Raw genomic sequence first — 18,177 nt, 5'->3', positions numbered from 1 at the left:
CTGCTCTTATATCCCTGTGTCTGTAGGGTATTCCCAGTACAGGTAACATGGCGGCCTGTAGTAGTGACCTGTTCTCTGCTCTTATATCCCTGTGTCTGTAGGGTATTCCCAGTACAGGTAACATGGCAGCCTGTAGTAGTGACCTGTTCTCTGCTCTTATATCCCTGTGTCTGTAGAGTATTCCCAGTACCGGTAACATGGGGGCCTGTAGTAGTGACCTGTTCTCTGCTCTTATATCCCTGTGTCTGTAGGGTATTCCCAGTACAGGTAACATGGCGGCCTGTAGTAGTGACTTGTTCTCTGCTCTTATATCCCTGAGTCTGTAGGGTATTCCCAGTACAGGTAACATGGCGGCCTGTAGTAGTGACCTGTTCTCTGCTCTTATATCCCTGTGTCTGTAGGGTATTCCCAGTACAGGTAACATGGCGGCCTGTAGTAGTGACTTGTTCTCTGCTCTTATATCCCTGTGTCTGTAGGGTATTCCCAGTACAGGTAACATGGCGGCCTGTAGTAGTGACCTGTTCTCTGCTCTTATATCCCTGTGTCTGTAGGGTATTCCCAGTACAGGTAACATGGCAGCCTGTAGTAGTGACTTGTTCTCTGCTCTTATATCCCTGTGTCTGTAGAGTATTCCCAGTACAGGTAACATGGCGGCCTGTAGTAGTGACTTGTTCTCTTCTCTTATATCCCTTTGTCTGTAGGGTATTCCCAGTACAGGTAACATGGCGGCCTGTAGTAGTGACCTGTTCTCTGCTCTTATATCCCTGTGTCTGTAGGGTATTCCCAGTACAGGTAACATGGCGGCCTGTAGTAGTGACCTGTTCTCTGCTCTTATATCCCTGTGTCTGTAGGGTATTCCCAGTGCAGGTAACATGGCAGCCTGTAGTAGTGACTTGTTCTCTGCTTTTATATCCCTGTGTCTGTAGGGTATTCCCAGTACAGGTAACATGGCAGCCTGTAGTAGTGACCTGTTCTCTGCTCTTATATCCCTGTGTCTGTAGGGTATTCCCAGTACAGGTAACATGGCAGCCTGTAGTAGTGACCTGTTCTCTGCTCTTATATCCCTGTGTCTGTAGGGTATTCCCAGTACAGGTAACATGGCGGCCTGTAGTAGTGACTTGTTCTCTGTTCTTATATCCCTGTGTCTGTAGAGTATTCCCAGTACCGGTAACATGGCGGCCTGTAGTAGTGACCTGTTCTCTGCTCTTATATCCCTGTGTCTGTAGGGTATTCCCAGTACAGGTAACATGGCGGCCTGTAGTAGTGACCTGTTCTCTGCTCCTATATCCCTGTGTCTGTAGGGTATTCCCAGTACAGGTAACATGGCGGCCTGTAGTAGTGACTTGTTCTCTGTTCTTATATCCCTGTGTCTGTAGGGTATTCCCAGTACAGGTAACATGGCAGCCTGTAGTAGTCATATGTTCTCTGCTCTTATATCCCTGTGTCTGTAGGGTATTCCCAGTACCGGTAACATGGCGGCCTGTAGTAGTGACCTGTTCTCTGCTCTTATATCCCTGTGTCTGTAGGGTATTCCCAGTACAGGTAACATGGCGGCCTGTAGTAGTGACTTGTTCTCTGTTCTTATATCCCTGTGTCTGTAGGGTATTCCCAGTACAGGTAACATGGCGGCCTGTAGTAGTGACTTGTTCTCTGTTCTTATATCGCTGTGTCTGTAGGGTATTCCCAGTACTGGTAACATGGCGGCCTGTAGTAGTGACTTGTTCTCTGCTCCTATATCCCTGTGTCTGTAGGGTATTCCCAGTACAGGTAACATGGCGGCCTGTAGTAGTGACTTGTTCTCTGCTCTTATATTCCTGTGTCTGTAGGGTATTCCCAGTACAGGTAACATGGCGGCCTGTAGTAATGACCTGTTCTCTGCTCTTATATCCCTGTGTCTGTAGGGTATTCCCAGTACCGGTAACATGGCGGCCTGTAGTAGTGACCTGTTCTCTGCTCCTATATCCCTGTGTCTGTAGGGTATTCCCAGTACAGGTAACATGGCGGCCTGTAGTAGTGACCTGTCCTCTGCTCTTATATCCCCGTGTCTGTAGGGTATTCCCAGTACAGGTAACATGGCGGCCTGTAGTAGTGACCTGTTCTCTGCTCTTATATCCCTGTGTCTGTAGGGTATTCCCAGTACAGGTAACATGGCAGCCTGTAGTAGTGACCTGTTCTCTGCTCTTATATCCCTGTGTCTGTAGGGTATTCCCAGTACAGGTAACATGGCGGCCTGTAGTAGTGACTTGTTCTCTGTTCTTATATCCCTGTGTCTGTAGGGTATTCCCAGTACAGGTAACATGGCGGCCTGTAGTAGTGACTTGTTCTCTGCTCTTATATCCCTGTGTCTGTAGGGTATTCCCAGTACTGGTAACATGGCGGCCTGTAGTAGTGACTTGTTCTCTGCTCCTATATCCCTGTGTCTGTAGGGTATTCCCAGTACAGGTAACATGGCGGCCTGTAGTAGTGACTTGTTCTCTGCTCTTATATCCCTGTGTCTGTAGGGTATTCCCAGTACAGGTAACATGGCGGCCTGTAGTAATGACCTGTTCTCTGCTCTTATATCCCTGTGTCTGTAGGGTATTCCCAGTACAGGTAACATGGCAGCCTGTAGTAGTGACCTGTTCTCTGCTCTTATATCCCTGTGTCTGTAGGGTATTCCCAGTACAGGTAACATGGCAGCCTGTAGTAGTGACTTGTTCTCTGCTTTTATATCCCTGTGTCTGTAGGGTATTCCCAGTACAGGTAACATGGCGGCCTGTAGTAGTGACCTGTTCTCTGCTCTTATATCCCTGTGTCTGTAGTGTATTCCCAGTGCAGGTAACATGGCGGCCTGTAGTAGTGACCTGTTCTCTGCTCTTATATCCCTGTGTCTGTAGGGTATTCCCAGTACAGGTAACATGGCAGCCTGTAGTAGTGGCTTGTTCTCTGCTCTTCTATCCCTGTGTCTGTAGGGTATTCCCAGTACAGGTAACATGGCAGCCTGTAGTAGTGACCTGTTGTCTGCTCTTACTGTATATCCCTGTCTCAGTAGTGTATTCCCAGTACAGGTAACATGGCGGCCTGTAGTGGTGACTTTTTCTCTGCTCTTATATCCCTGTGTCTGTAGGGTATTCCCAGTACTAGTAACATGGCGGCCTGTAGTAGTGACTTGTTCTCTGCTCTTATATCCCAGTGTCTGTAGGGTATTCCCAGTACAGGTAACATGGCGGCCTGTAGTAGTGACCTGTTCTCTGCTCTTATATCCCTGTGTCTGTAGGGTATTCCCAGTACTAGTAACATGGCGGCCTGTAGTAGTGACCTGTTCACTGCTCTTATATACCTGTGTCTGTAGGGTATTCCCAGTACAGGTAGCATGGCAGCCTGTAGTAGTGACCTGTTCTCTGCTCTTATATCCCTGTGTCTGTAGGGTATTCCCAGTACAGGTAACATGGCGGCCTGTAGTAGTGACTTGTTCTCTGTTCTTATATCCCTGTGTCTGTAGGGTATTCCCAGTACAGGTAACATGGCGGCCTGTAGTAGTGACTTGTTCTCTGCTCTTATATCCCTGTGTCTGTAGGGTATTCCCAGTACAGGTAACATGGCGGCCTGTAGTAGTGACTTGTTCTCTGCTCTTATATCCCTGTGTCTGTAGGGTATTCCCAGTACAGGTAACATGGCGGCCTGTAGTAATGACCTGTTCTCTGCTCTTATATCCCTGTGTCTGTAGGGTATTCCCAGTACAGGTAACATGGCGGCCTGTAGTAGTGACCTGTTCTCTGCTCTTATATCCCCGTGTCTGTAGGGTATTCCCAGTACAGGTAACATGGCGGCCTGTAGTAGTGACTTGTTCTCTGCTCCTATATCCCTGTGTCTGTAGGGTATTCCCAGTACCGGTAACATGGCAGCCTGTAGTAGTGACCTGTTCTCTGCTCTTATATCCCTGTGTCTGTAGGGTATTCCCAGTACAGGTAACATGGCAGCCTGTAGTAGTGGCTTGTTCTCTGCTCTTCTATCCCTGTGTCTGTAGGGTATTCCCAGTACAGGTAACATGGCAGCCTGTAGTAGTGACCTGTTGTCTGCTCTTACTGTATATCCCTGTCTCAGTAGTGTATTCCCAGTACAGGTAACATGGCGGCCTGTAGTGGTGACTTTTTCTCTGCTCTTATATCCCTGTGTCTGTAGGGTATTCCCAGTACTAGTAACATGGCGGCCTGTAGTAGTGACTTGTTCTCTGCTCTTATATCCCTGTGTCTGTAGGGTATTCCCAGTACTAGTAACATGGCGGCCTGTAGTAGTGGCTTGTTCTCTTCTCTTATATCCCTGTTTCTGTAGGGTATTCCCAGTACAGGTAACATGGCGGCCTGTAGTAGTGACCTGTTCTCTGCTCTTATATCCCTGTGTCTGTAGAGTATTCCCAGTACAGGTAACATGGCGGCCTGTAGTAGTGACCTGTTCTCTGCTCCTATATCCCTGTCTCTGTAGGGTATTCCCAGTACAGGTAACATGGCGGCCTGTAGTAGTGACCTGTTCTCTGTTCTTATATCCCTGTGTCTGTAGGGTATTCCCAGTACAGGTAACATGGCGGCCTGTAGTAGTGACCTGTTCTCTGCTCTTATATCCCTGTGTCTGTAGAGTATTCCCAGTACCGGTAACATGGCGGCCTGTAGTAGTGACCTGTTTTCTGCTCTTATATCCCTGTGTCTGTAGAGTATTCCCAGTACCGGTAACATGGCGGCCTGTAGTAGTGACCTGTTCTCTGCTCTTATATCCCTGTGTCTGTAGAGTATTCCCAGTACAGGTAACATGGCGGCCTGTAGTAGTGACCTGTTCTCTGCTCTTATATCCCTGAGTCTGTAGGGTATTCCCAGTACAGGTAACATGGCGGCCTGTAGTAGTGACCTGTTCTCTGCTCTTATATCCCTGAGTCTGTAGGGTATTCCCAGTACAGGTAACATGGCGGCCTGTAGTAGTGACCTGTTCTCTGCTCTTATATCCATGTGTCTGTAGAGTATTCCCAGTACAGGTAACATGGCGGCCTGTAGTAGTGACCTGTTCTCTGCTCTTATATCCCTGTGTCTGTAGAGTATTCCCAGTACAGGTAACATGGCGGCCTGTAGTAGTGACTTCTTCTCTACTCTTATATCCCTGTGTCTGTAGGGTATTCCCAGTACCGGTAACATGGCGGCCTGTAGTAGTTACCTGTTCTCTGCTCTTATATCCCTGAGTCTGTAGGGTATTCCCAGTACAGGTAACATGGCGGCCTGTAGTAGTGACTTGTTCTCTGCTCTTATATCCCTGTGTCTGTAGGGTATTCCCAGTACAGGTAACATGGCGGCCTGTAGTAGTGACCTGTTCTCTGCTCTTATATCCCTGAGTCTGTAGGGTATTCTCAGTACAGGTAACATGGCGGCCTGTAGTAGTGACTTGTTCTCTGCTCTTATATCCCTGTGTCTGTAGGGTATTCCCAGTACAGGTAACATGGCGGCCTGTAGTAGTGACTTGTTCTCTGCTCTTATATCCCTGTGTCTGTAGAGTATTCCCAGTACAGGTAACATGGCGGCCTGTAGTAGTGACTTGTTCTCTGCTCTTATATCCCTATGTCTGTAGGGTATTCCCAGTACAGGTAACATGGCGGCCTGTAGTAGTGACCTGTTCTCTGCTCTTATATCCCTGTGTCTGTAGGCTATTCCCAGTACAGGTAACATGGCGGCCTGTAGTAGTGACCTGTTCTCTGCTCTTATATCCCTGTGTCTGTAGGGTATTCCCAGTACAGGTAACATGGCGGCCTGTAGTAGTGACTTGTTCTCTGCTCTTATATCCCTGTGTCTGTAGGGTATTCCCAGTACCGGTAAGATGGCGGCCTGTAGTAGTGACCTGTTCTCTGCTCTTATATCCCTGTGTCTGTAGTGTATTCCCAGTACAGGTAACATGGCGGCCTGTAGTAGTGACTTGTTCTCTGCTCTTATATCCCTGTGTCTGTAGGGTATTCCCAGTACCGGTAAGATGGCGGCCTGTAGTAGTGACCTGTTCTCTGCTCTTATATCCCTGTGTCTGTAGGGTATTCCCAGTACAGGTAACATGGCGGCCTGTAGTAGTGACTTGTTCTCTGCTCTTATATCCCTGTGTCTGTAGAGTATTCCCAGTGCAGGTAACATGGCGGCCTGTAGTAGTGACCTGTTCTCTGCTCTTATATCCCTGTGTCTGTAGTGTATTCCCAGTGCAGGTAACATGGCGGCCTGTAGTAGTGACCTGTTCTCTGCTCCTATATCCCTGTGTCTGTAGGGTATTCCCAGTACAGGTAACATGGCGGCCTGTAGTAGTGACTTGTTCTCTGCTCTTATATCCCTGTGTCTGTAGGGTATTCCCAGTACAGGTAACATGGCGGCCTGTAGTAGTGACTTGTTCTCTGCTCTTATATCCCTTTGTCTGTAGGGTATTCCCAGTACAGGTAACATGGCAGCCTGTAGTAGTCATATGTTCTCTGCTCTTATATCCCTGTGTCTGTAGGGTATTCCCAGTACTGATAACATGGCGGCCTGTAGTAGTCATATGTTCTCTGCTCTTATATCCCTGTGTCTGTAGGGTATTCCCAGTACCGGTAACATGGCGGCCTGTAGTAGTGACCTGTTCTCTGCTCTTATATCCCTGTGTCTGTAGTGTATTCCCAGTACAGGTAACATGGCGGCCTGTAGTAGTGACCTGTTCTCTGCTCTTATATCCCTGTGTCTGTAGGGTATTCCCAGTACAGGTAACATGGCAGCCTGTAGTAGTGACCTGTTCTCTGCTCTTATATCCCTGTGTCTGTAGGGTATTCCCAGTACAGGTAACATGGCAGCCTGTAGTAGTGACTTGTTCTCTGCTCTTATATCCCTGTGTCTGTAGGGTATTCCCAGTACAGGTAACATGGCGGCCTGTAGTAGTGACCTGTTCTCTGCTCTTATATCCCTGTGTCTGTAGGGTATTCCCAGTACAGGTAACATGGCAGCCTGTAGTAGTGACTTGTTCTCTGCTCTTATATCCCTGTGTCTGTAGGGTATTCCCAGTACAGGTAACATGGCGGCCTGTAGTGGTGACTTTTTCTCTGCTCTTATATCCCTGTGTCTGTAGGGTATTCCCAGTACTAGTAACATGGCGGCCTGTAGTAGTGACTTGTTCTCTGCTCTTATATCCCAGTGTCTGTAGGGTATTCCCAGTACAGGTAACATGGCGGCCTGTAGTAGTGACCTGTTCTCTGCTCTTATATCCCTGTGTCTGTAGGGTATTCCCAGTACTAGTAACATGGCGGCCTGTAGTAGTGACCTGTTCTCTGCTCTTATATCCCTGTGTCTGTAGGGTATTCCCAGTACAGGTAACATGGCAGCCTGTAGTAGTGACCTGTTCTCTGCTCTTATATCCCTGTGTCTGTAGGGTATTCCCAGTACAGGTAACATGGCGGCCTGTAGTAGTGACCTGTTCTCTGCTCCTATATCCCTGTGTCTGTAGGGTATTCCCAGTACAGGTAACATGGCGGCCTGTAGTAGTGACTTGTTCTCTGCTCTTATATCCCTGTGTCTGTAGGGTATTCCCAGTACAGGTAACATGGCAGCCTGTAGTAGTCATATGTTCTCTGCTCTTATATCCCTGTGTCTGTAGGGTATTCCCAGTACAGGTAACATGGCGGCCTGTAGTAGTGACCTGTTCTCTGCTCTTATATCCCTGTGTCTGTAGGGTATTCCCAGTACAGGTAACATGGCAGCCTGTAGTAGTCATATGTTCTCTGCTCTTATATCCCTGTGTCTGTAGGGTATTCCCAGTACTGATAACATGGCGGCCTGTAGTAGTCATATGTTCTCTGCTCTTATATCCCTGTGTCTGTAGGGTATTCCCAGTACAGGTAACATGGCGGCCTGTAGTAGTCATATGTTCTCTGCTCTTATATCCCTGTGTCTGTAGGGTATTCCCAGTACCGGTAACATGGCGGCCTGTAGTAGTGACCTGTTCTCTGCTCTTATATCCCTGTGTCTGTAGGGTATTCCCAGTACAGGTAACATGGCGGCCTGTAGTAGTGACTTGTTCTCTGCTCTTATATCCCTGTGTCTGTAGGGTATTCCCAGTACCGGTAACATGGTGGCCTGTAGTAGTGACCTGTTCTCTGCTCTTATATCCCTGTGTCTGTAGTGTATTCCCAGTACAGGTAACATGGCGGCCTGTAGTAGTGACCTGTTCTCTGCTCTTATATCCCTGTGTCTGTAGGGTATTCCCAGTACAGGTAACATGGCGGCCTGTAGTAGTGACCTGTTCTCTGCTCTTATATCCCTGTGTCTGTAGAGTATTCCCAGTGCAGGTAACATGGCGGCCTGTAGTAGTGACCTGTTCTCTGCTCTTATATCCCTGTGTCTGTAGTGTATTCCCAGTACAGGTAACATGGCGGCCTGTAGTAGTGACCTGTTCTCTGCTCTTATATCCCTGTGTCTGTAGAGTATTCCCAGTACCGGTAACATGGCGGCCTGTAGTAGTGACCTGTTCTCTGCTCTTATATCCCTGTGTCTGTAGAGTATTCCCAGTACCGGTAACATGGCGGCCTGTAGTAGTGACCTGTTCTCTGCTCTTATATCCCTGTGTCTGTAGAGTATTCCCAGTACAGGTAACATGGCGGCCTGTAGTAGTGACCTGTTCTCTGCTCTTATATCCCTGAGTCTGTAGGGTATTCCCAGTACAGGTAACATGGCGGCCTGTAGTAGTGACCTGTTCTCTGCTCTTATATCCCTGAGTCTGTAGGGTATTCCCAGTACAGGTAACATGGCGGCCTGTAGTAGTGACCTGTTCTCTGCTCTTATATCCATGTGTCTGTAGAGTATTCCCAGTACAGGTAACATGGCGGCCTGTAGTAGTGACCTGTTCTCTGCTCTTATATCCCTGTGTCTGTAGAGTATTCCCAGTACAGGTAACATGGCGGCCTGTAGTAGTGACTTCTTCTCTGCTCTTATATCCCTGTGTCTGTAGGGTATTCCCAGTACCGGTAACATGGCGGCCTGTAGTAGTTACCTGTTCTCTGCTCTTATATCCCTGAGTCTGTAGGGTATTCCCAGTACAGGTAACATGGCGGCCTGTAGTAGTGACTTGTTCTCTGCTCTTATATCCCTGTGTCTGTAGGGTATTCCCAGTACAGGTAACATGGCGGCCTGTAGTAGTGACCTGTTCTCTGCTCTTATATCCCTGAGTCTGTAGGGTATTCTCAGTACAGGTAACATGGCGGCCTGTAGTAGTGACTTGTTCTCTGCTCTTATATCCCTGTGTCTGTAGGGTATTCCCAGTACAGGTAACATGGCAGCCTGTAGTAGTGACCTGTTCTCTGCTCTTATATCCCTGTGTCTGTAGGGTATTCCCAGTACAGGTAACATGGCAGCCTGTAGTAGTGACTTGTTCTCTGCTCTTATATCCCTGTGTCTGTAGGGTATTCCCAGTACAGGTAACATGGCGGCCTGTAGTAGTGACCTGTTCTCTGCTCTTATATCCCTGTGTCTGTAGGGTATTCCCAGTACAGGTAACATGGCGGCCTGTAGTAGTGACTTGTTCTCTGCTCTTATATCCCTGTGTCTGTAGGGTATTCCCAGTACAGGTAACATGGCGGCCTGTAGTGGTGACTTTTTCTCTGCTCTTATATCCCTGTGTCTGTAGGGTATTCCCAGTACTAGTAACATGGCGGCCTGTAGTAGTGACTTGTTCTCTGCTCTTATATCCCAGTGTCTGTAGGGTATTCCCAGTACAGGTAACATGGCGGCCTGTAGTAGTGACCTGTTCTCTGCTCTTATATCCCTGTGTCTGTAGGGTATTCCCAGTACAGGTAACATGGCAGCCTGTAGTAGTGACCTGTTCTCTGCTCTTATATCCCTGTGTCTGTAGGGTATTCCCAGTACAGGTAACATGGCGGCCTGTAGTAGTGACCTGTTCTCTGCTCCTATATCCCTGTGTCTGTAGGGTATTCCCAGTACAGGTAACATGGCGGCCTGTAGTAGTGACTTGTTCTCTGCTCTTATATCCCTGTGTCTGTAGGGTATTCCCAGTACTGATAACATGGCGGCCTGTAGTAGTCATATGTTCTCTGCTCTTATATCCCTGTGTCTGTAGGGTATTCCCAGTACAGGTAACATGGCGGCCTGTAGTAGTCATATGTTCTCTGCTCTTATATCCCTGTGTCTGTAGGGTATTCCCAGTACCGGTAACATGGCGGCCTGTAGTAGTGACCTGTTCTCTGCTCTTATATCCCTGTGTCTGTAGGGTATTCCCAGTACAGGTAACATGGCAGCCTGTAGTAGTCATATGTTCTCTGCTCTTATATCCCTGTGTCTGTAGGGTATTCCCAGTACAGGTAACATGGCGGCCTGTAGTAGTGACTTGTTCTCTGCTCTTATATCCCTGTGTCTGTAGGGTATTCCCAGTACAGGTAACATGGCGGCCTGTAGTAGTGACTTGTTCTCTGCTCTTATATCCCTGTGTCTGTAGGGTATTCCCAGTACCGGTAACATGGCGGCCTGTAGTAGTGACCTGTTCTCTGCTCTTATATCCCTGTGTCTGTAGTGTATTCCCAGTACAGGTAACATGGCGGCCTGTAGTAGTGACCTGTTCTCTGCTCTTATATCCCTGTGTCTGTAGGGTATTCCCAGTACAGGTAACATGGCGGCCTGTAGTAGTGACCTGTTCTCTGCTCTTATATCCCTGTGTCTGTAGAGTACTCCCAGTGCAGGTAACATGGCGGCCTGTAGTAGTGACCTGTTCTCTGCTCTTATATCCCTGTGTCTGTAGTGTATTCCCAGTACAGGTAACATGGCGGCCTGTAGTAGTGACCTGTTCTCTGCTCTTATATCCCTGTGTCTGTAGGGTATTCCCAGTACAGGTAACATGGCAGCCTGTAGTAGTCATATGTTCTCTGCTCTTATATCCCTGTGTCTGTAGGGTATTCCCAGTACTGATAACATGGCGGCCTGTAGTAGTCATATGTTCTCTGCTCTTATATCCCTGTGTCTGTAGGGTATTCCCAGTACAGGTAACATGGCGGCCTGTAGTAGTCATATGTTCTCTGCTCTTATATCCCTGTGTCTGTAGGGTATTCCCAGTACCGGTAACATGGCGGCCTGTAGTAGTGACCTGTTCTCTGCTCTTATATCCCTGTGTCTGTAGGGTATTCCCAGTACAGGTAACATGGCGGCCTGTAGTAGTGACTTGTTCTCTGCTCTTATATCCCTGTGTCTGTAGGGTATTCCCAGTACAGGTAACATGGCGGCCTGTAGTAGTGACTTGTTCTCTGCTCTTATATCCCTGTGTCTGTAGGGTATTCCCAGTACCGGTAACATGGCGGCCTGTAGTAGTGACCTGTTCTCTGCTCTTATATCCCTGTGTCTGTAGTGTATTCCCAGTACAGGTAACATGGCGGCCTGTAGTAGTGACCTGTTCTCTGCTCTTATATCCCTGTGTCTGTAGAGTATTCCCAGTGCAGGTAACATGGCGGCCTGTAGTAGTGACCTGTTCTCTGCTCTTATATCCCTGTGTCTGTAGTGTATTCCCAGTACAGGTAACATGGCGGCCTGTAGTAGTGACCTGTTCTCTGCTCTTATATCCCTGTGTCTGTAGAGTATTCCCAGTGCAGGTAACATGGTGGCCTGTAGTAGTGACCTGTTCCCTGTCGTCCTTACCAGCGGCACAATGTCGGGTATTTCGTGCCCCTGTGTGCTGGTAGGACAGGCAGAGTTTTAATCAGCCATGTATTAATTTCACATGGCTCGTTCCCTTTAAGAGGGCACAGATACCTCCCCCTGTGTGTTTTTTTCTGTCCTGTGTAAAGGATCGGACAGGTGGAGAGGACTCTGTGTCCTCCTAAAGAGAAAGAAGGAAGAAGTTGTAAGTTGCAGGTTCTCACCTGCCATCTTCAGTGAAGCACTCTGGCCTGCTGGACTTCTGTGTCAGACCTGCACGGAGAAGAGGGGTAAGTTTAAAGGCTCCTTTATCTCTTCATATATCCCTGCCTCCCTCCCACAATGTTTGCCTCATGTATTCCCGGCAGTCCCGTCTTGTTTGGGCTTTGTGGAGCCGCGCACCGCTGGCGTGTACGCGCGGCTCCAGGAAGGGGAACTTCCGGTTTCGTGGAACCTTCTCTGTCTAGGAGGTTCCCGGCCGGGCGCTCATAGAGATGACACCGGCACTTCCGGTTTCGGCATCCGCCGCTTCGGGGCCACGCAGACAGCAGTGCAGTGCGGCTATAGAGGCAAGGTATGTGCCAAGGGTCTGTTGGCTAGGGAGGGAGCAACTCAGGCCTGAGAGTGCTCTCAGGAGGGCAAGGAACGGAGCTCACATATTTTTTTGTTAAGCCACGGCCCTTTCCGGATACAGGGCTGTAAACAGGGGCATGGCTGCTTCCCTCATTGCCTGCTAGTTTAAACCACTAGCTGGTTCCGTGTTGTGGCTCGTGTTACTGCTTCAACTACACTTGTTCTAGTGCAAACTCGACTGAAGTTTGGTAAGTTGTCTGACTGAAGATGGGTGAGTCTCCTTATATGGTTCCTTGAATGTACTCCTTTATGTTCCATATCCTATGCTTAGGTATCGCTGAAAGCTAGTTTCTTTGTCATGTCTTCGTCTTCCACCCCTCTCGGGGATCAAGTGAGACGGAAGAAGTCTTCAAAAGGAGACATCTGGCTTGTATTGAATGTGACAATCTACTACCTGATAGTAGGTGCGGTCTCTTTCGTCTGGTAATTCTCCCAATGGTGGGAGTATCCTGAATGTCATTTTTTGCCTCTAGGCTATGACTGGTCACGCTGCCAGCAATGCAGGGGACCTCTGCGGGAGGAACCCGTTACCAGTGATATGGTAGCATGGGTCAAGGAGTACATGGTGAGCACGTTAGCCGCTAAAAGGAGTAGGGTCCCCCCGGCTTCTAAATATCCTTGTTTTTTTCAGGATGATTCCTTAAAGGATATCCGTACATCACTGGCTCAGCTCACCAAGAAACAGTGCATGAGAGGCGTTCTGTTTCGCTGCCCTCCCTGGAGTGCCTCCAGGTGAAGGATGAGTCCATATCATCGGACGACCAGTCCTCCTGTTCTAGCAGACCCATTTTTCATCGTGAGAAGACTAACAAGCTGCTGAAGGCCATGTGGTGGTGGGACCAGGTTGGCGAGGGGGAAGCCTCTGCGTCCACCTCTGAAAAGCGGAGGGTTTTTCAAGTGGACGCTTCCATGGCCAGTTTAATGGAACAAGAGTGGAAGCAGCCGGAGGAAGCTTATGTCACCACCAGGGCTTTCAAAGCAGTATATCCAATTGATTCCTCCCAGCTGGATCGCTGGGGTCCTCCGCCCAAGGTGGATTTGGCCATCTCAAAGCTCTCCCGTCGCACTGTCGTGCCTATCGATGACGGGTCAAACCTCCAAGATTTGCTCGATAGGAGAGTGGATTCAACACTCAAGAAGGCGTATTCGTCTGCTTCAGCCCAGATGGCAGTGGGCATCGCCTCCACGGAAGTAACTGATAAGCTTCAAGCCCGGTTGGACCGTCTGGAGCGGAACATCGACTCCGGGGCCAACAGGGATGTCATCCTGGCATCCATGGGGAAATTCCGTCTCGCTACGGATTTCCTGAGAGAGTCAGCAAGACAGCAGGTGAAACTGGCTTCCAAGGCCATGGCTCTGAATACCGCTGCCAGGTGGCCCTTGTGGCTCAATCCTTGGCGGGCTGATGTCGCCTCCAAATTTTTTTATGCTCCCTCCCCCTTTCAACAGGGAAGTTTTTCGGCCAGGGGCTGGACGACCTAATGGAGGGGCTGGCTGAAGGTAAAGGCAGGTCGCTACCGCCAGCGACCAGAGGAAGAAGGCTTTCCCCTTCTAGGGGTCAAGGCTCTACATCCCAATACAGGTCTCAGCAAGGTAACCAGAGACGCCCCAGATACCGCCCAAGGGGGCGGGGCGGGGGGGTCCCCAAGGAAGACCCTAAGAAGAAGGGGTTTTGAGGAGGCTTCGCTCTGTGTCCAGCTCTCCCGTAGGAGGGAGCCTTTCCAAATTTTTCCGTGGCGTGGCATCTTCACATTTTGGATCCATGGGTCCTTCAAGTCGTTCAGCGGGGGTACGCAATAGAGTTCTCACACCCTCCAGTGGACCAGTTCATCACTACGCGGGTTTTACCAGCTCTACAACAGGACTGCCTGGAGGCTTCCGTGGCAGAATATTTCGCAAAGGGGGACCTGGAAAGGGTCCCTCCCTCAGAAGTGGGACAAGGAGTTTATTCACCCGTATTCCTGGTTCCAAAAGTCCACAGGAGGGTGGCGGATGATCATAGATCTTCGGTTCCTCAACCTCTTCATAAAGAAAAAGCCATTCAGGATTGAGTCCATAGACTCAGTAACCAACTTTCTATTGCGCGACGAGGTCATGGTTACCCTGGACCTGAAGGATGCCTACTTACATATTCCCATCTTCCCGCCACACAGGAAATTTCTATGCATATCCGTTCTTATGGCCGGTCACAGAGAGCGCCTACAATTCACTGCTCTGCCATTCGGCATATCGTCAACCCCCCTACGTGTTCACCAAGATGGTTGCGCCAGTTTCTGCTTCCCTCAAACTGCAAGGCCTCTTCGTGGTTCCCTACCTCGACGACTGGCTTATAAAAGCTCAGTCTACTTCAATTCTCCATCACCACCTCCGGATAGCCATCTCCTTCCTCCAGGAGTTGGGTTGGCTGATTAATTGGGAGAAGTCAGAAATAGTGCCATCCACCCGGAAGAAATTCCTAGGGTTTATTCTGGATTCCCAGAGCATGCAGATTTTCCTATCCCGTCCAAGGTGAGCAAAGTTAGAAGCTGCAGTGCAGGGCCTTCTCAAGACCCGGCGGGTCACCATCTGCACCACCATGCGGGTCCTAGGCCTAATGTCGTCTTCAGCCAAGGCGGTCCCTTGGGCCTTATGGCATTTGCGTCCCCTTCAGATGGAAGTGTTGAGAACCTGGAACGGATCTCCACGGGGACTGCACAGGAAGATCTGCCTTTCTCCCGGTACCCGTCTTTCCCTCAGATGGTGGAGACACCTGAAAGATGGAAGGTCCTCGGTCCAACCTCGTTGGACCCTGTTGACAACGGATGCGTCCCATACGGGATGGGGAGCCCACCTAGACGGCAGGACCGTCCAGGGTCTGTGGAGGAATCCAGAGGTAGGAACCTCCAACCTGAAGGAGCTAAAAGCAGTCTATCTGGCGCTGAAGTACTTCGCCCCTCTTCTCGAAGGGAGGGCAGTCAAGATCCGGTCAGACAACATGACGACGGTAGTATACTTGAGCAAGCAAGGCGGCACCAGGGTTCCAGCCCTACTGAGAGAGGCGAACTTGATCTTCACGTGGGCAGAGAAGAATCTGTCCCACCTATCCGCTGTTCACATAAAGGGCTCCCTGAACATAGTAGCGGATCAGTTGAGTCGGGGTATCCCTGTATCAGGAGAATGATCTCTCAATCAAGACATATTCCAACAGATTGTCCAGGCATGGGGCCTTCCAGACGTCGACCTCATGGCAACCCGACTCAACACCAAGGTGGAAACCTTCTGTTCCCTGTACCAGGAGGACAATGCCTTGGCAGTGGATGCCCTGTCCATCCCATGGAGGTTCAGGCTGATATACATCTTCCCTCCAGTTTCCATCATACCCAAGGTATTGATGAAAATCAGACAGGACCAAATCTCGGGAATTGCCATAATCCCGTTCTGGCCGGAAAGGACTTGGTTTGCCCAGCTCATGTGGATGAGTCAAGGCAGGTATTGGAGGCCTCCCCCCCTCCCAGATCTGGTGACACAAGGAGAGCTGAGACACCACGATCTGAGGAGATTCAATCTGACAGCCTGGAGGTTGACCAGTCCCTATTAAGGAATAGAGGACTGTCTCAAGGCGTCCTAAGGCCTTTAGCCAGCGCCAGAGCCAACTCTACCAATAAGAATTACTGTAGGGTCGGTAATATTTTTCGGGCCTGGTGCGCGGATTACCCTGTGAGGGCGATCCTGGATTTCCTTCAGGACGGCCTAGACAGAGGGCTTGCAGCTTCTACCCTGAAGGTACATGTAGCCGCTCTGTCCGCCTATCTGGGGAGGTGGTTGTCTCAGGACCCTTTAGTGAGCACCTTTATAAAAAGGGGCAACTAGGCTGAGACCAGCAGTATCTGCTCCTGTCCACCAATGGGACCTCAACCTGGTCCTAATGGCACTTTGTGTTGCTCCATTCGAACCCCTGGAGGAGGTGGATCTAAAGTGGCTGACCTATAAGGTATCTTTTCTCCTCGCTATCACCTTGGCAAAAAGCGTAGGGGAGCTTCAAGCACTCTCATCGGAAGCTCCTTACATTGCTTTCTTTGAAGACGTGTTCAGTTAAGATTTCTGCCAGTGTTCAGGCCTAAGGTTTCTTCTAGGGCAAATGTGTGTCAGCTCATTTGCCTGCCAACCTTTTCCAGTACCCACTTCCCCTGAGGAGGAGAGGTGGCATACCCTGGATTTAGTCCGGAACCTGCAGATTTATCTTCAGCGCATGCGCGCTTTCAGGAGATCTGAGAACTTATTAATAAATTATGTAGGTGGCCATAAAGGCCGCAAGGCTTCTAAGGCCACCATCTCCTGCTGGGTGAAGGAAGCAATCAAGTTGGCGTTTGTGAAACAGAACTTACCTCCGCCCACTGTCCTAAGGGCCCACTCGACACGGGCAGTGTCGACCTCTTGGGTGCAAATCAAGGCTCTTGCCTTGGATCAGATTTGTGCAGCAGCATCCTGGTCTTCAGAATCGACTTTTGTGAAGCACTACCGACTTGATCGGTATGGTTCAGAAGCTACTGCCTTCGGGCGTACTGTATTACATTCTGCTTGTGTTTAATGTCCCACCCTTATGGGGATTACTTGCTATTTCCCCACATTGTGCCGCTGGTAAGGACGACAGGGAACAAAGGATTATGTAGATAATCTTGTTTCCCTTAGTCCTAACAGCGGCACAAGGATTCCCCCCCTATTGTTGTTTATTTGAAATGTATGTATTATTACTTGTTATTTACGCACAGGGGGGAGGTATCTGTGCCCTCTTAAAGGGAACGAGCCATGTGAAATTAATACATGGCTAATTAAAACTGCGCCTGTCCTACCAGCACACAGGGGCACGAAATACCCGACATTGTGCCGCTGTTAGAACTAAGGGAAACAAGATTATCTGCATAATCCTTCATTCTCTGCTCTTATATCCCTGTGTCTGTAGTGTATTCCCAGTACAGGTAACATGGCGGCCTGTAGTAGTGACCTGTTCTCTGCTCCTATATCCCTGTGTCTGTAGGGTATTCCCAGTGCAGGTAACATGGCGGCCTGTAGTCCGGCAGTGTACTCTGTACTGTACAGTCTCAGTCTCCTGCAGTGTACTCTGTACCGTACAGTCTCAGTCTCCTGCAGTGTACTCTGTACCGTACAGTCTCAGTCTCCTGCAGTGTACTCTGTACCGTACAGTCTCAGTCTCCTGCAGTGTACTCTGTACCGTACAGTCTCAGTCTCCTGCAGTGTACTCTGTACTGTACAGTCTCAGTCTCCTGCAGTGTACTCTGTACCGTACAGTCTCAGTCTCCTGCAGTGTACTCTGTACCGTACAGTCTCAGTCTCCTGCAGTGTACTCTGTACCGTACAGTCTCAGTCTCCTGCAGTGTACTCTGTACCGTACAGTCTCAGTCTCCTGCAGTGTACTCTATACCGTACAGTCTCAGTCTCCTGCAGTGTACTCTGTACCGTACAGTCTCAGTCTCCTGCAGTGTACTCTGTACTGTACAGTCTCAGTCTCCTGCAGTGTACTCTGTACTGTACAGTCTCAGTCTCCTGCAGTGTACTCTGTACTGTACAGTCTCAGTCTCCTGCAGTGTACTCTGTACCGTACAGTCTCAGTCTCCTGCAGTGTACTCTGTACCGTACAGTCTCAGTCTCCTGCAGTGTACTCTGTACCGTACAGTCTCAGTCTCCTGCAGTGTACTCTGTATTGTACAGTCTCAGTCTCCGGCAGTGTACTCTGTACCGTACAGTCTCAGTCTCCTGCAGTGTACTCTGTACCGTACAGTCTCAGTCTCCTGCAGTGTACTCTGTACCGTACAGTCTCAGTCTCCTGCAGTGTACTCTGTACTGTACAGTCTCAGTCTCCTGCAGTGTACTCTGTACTGTACAGTCTCAGTCTCCTGCA

This window comes from Leptodactylus fuscus, unplaced genomic scaffold, assembly GCF_031893055.1.
Source record: "Leptodactylus fuscus isolate aLepFus1 unplaced genomic scaffold, aLepFus1.hap2 HAP2_SCAFFOLD_113, whole genome shotgun sequence".
NCBI lineage: Eukaryota > Metazoa > Chordata > Amphibia > Anura > Leptodactylidae > Leptodactylus > Leptodactylus fuscus.
The sequence above is the reverse complement of the archived record's forward strand: the minus strand, read 5'-3'. Positions refer to the sequence as shown.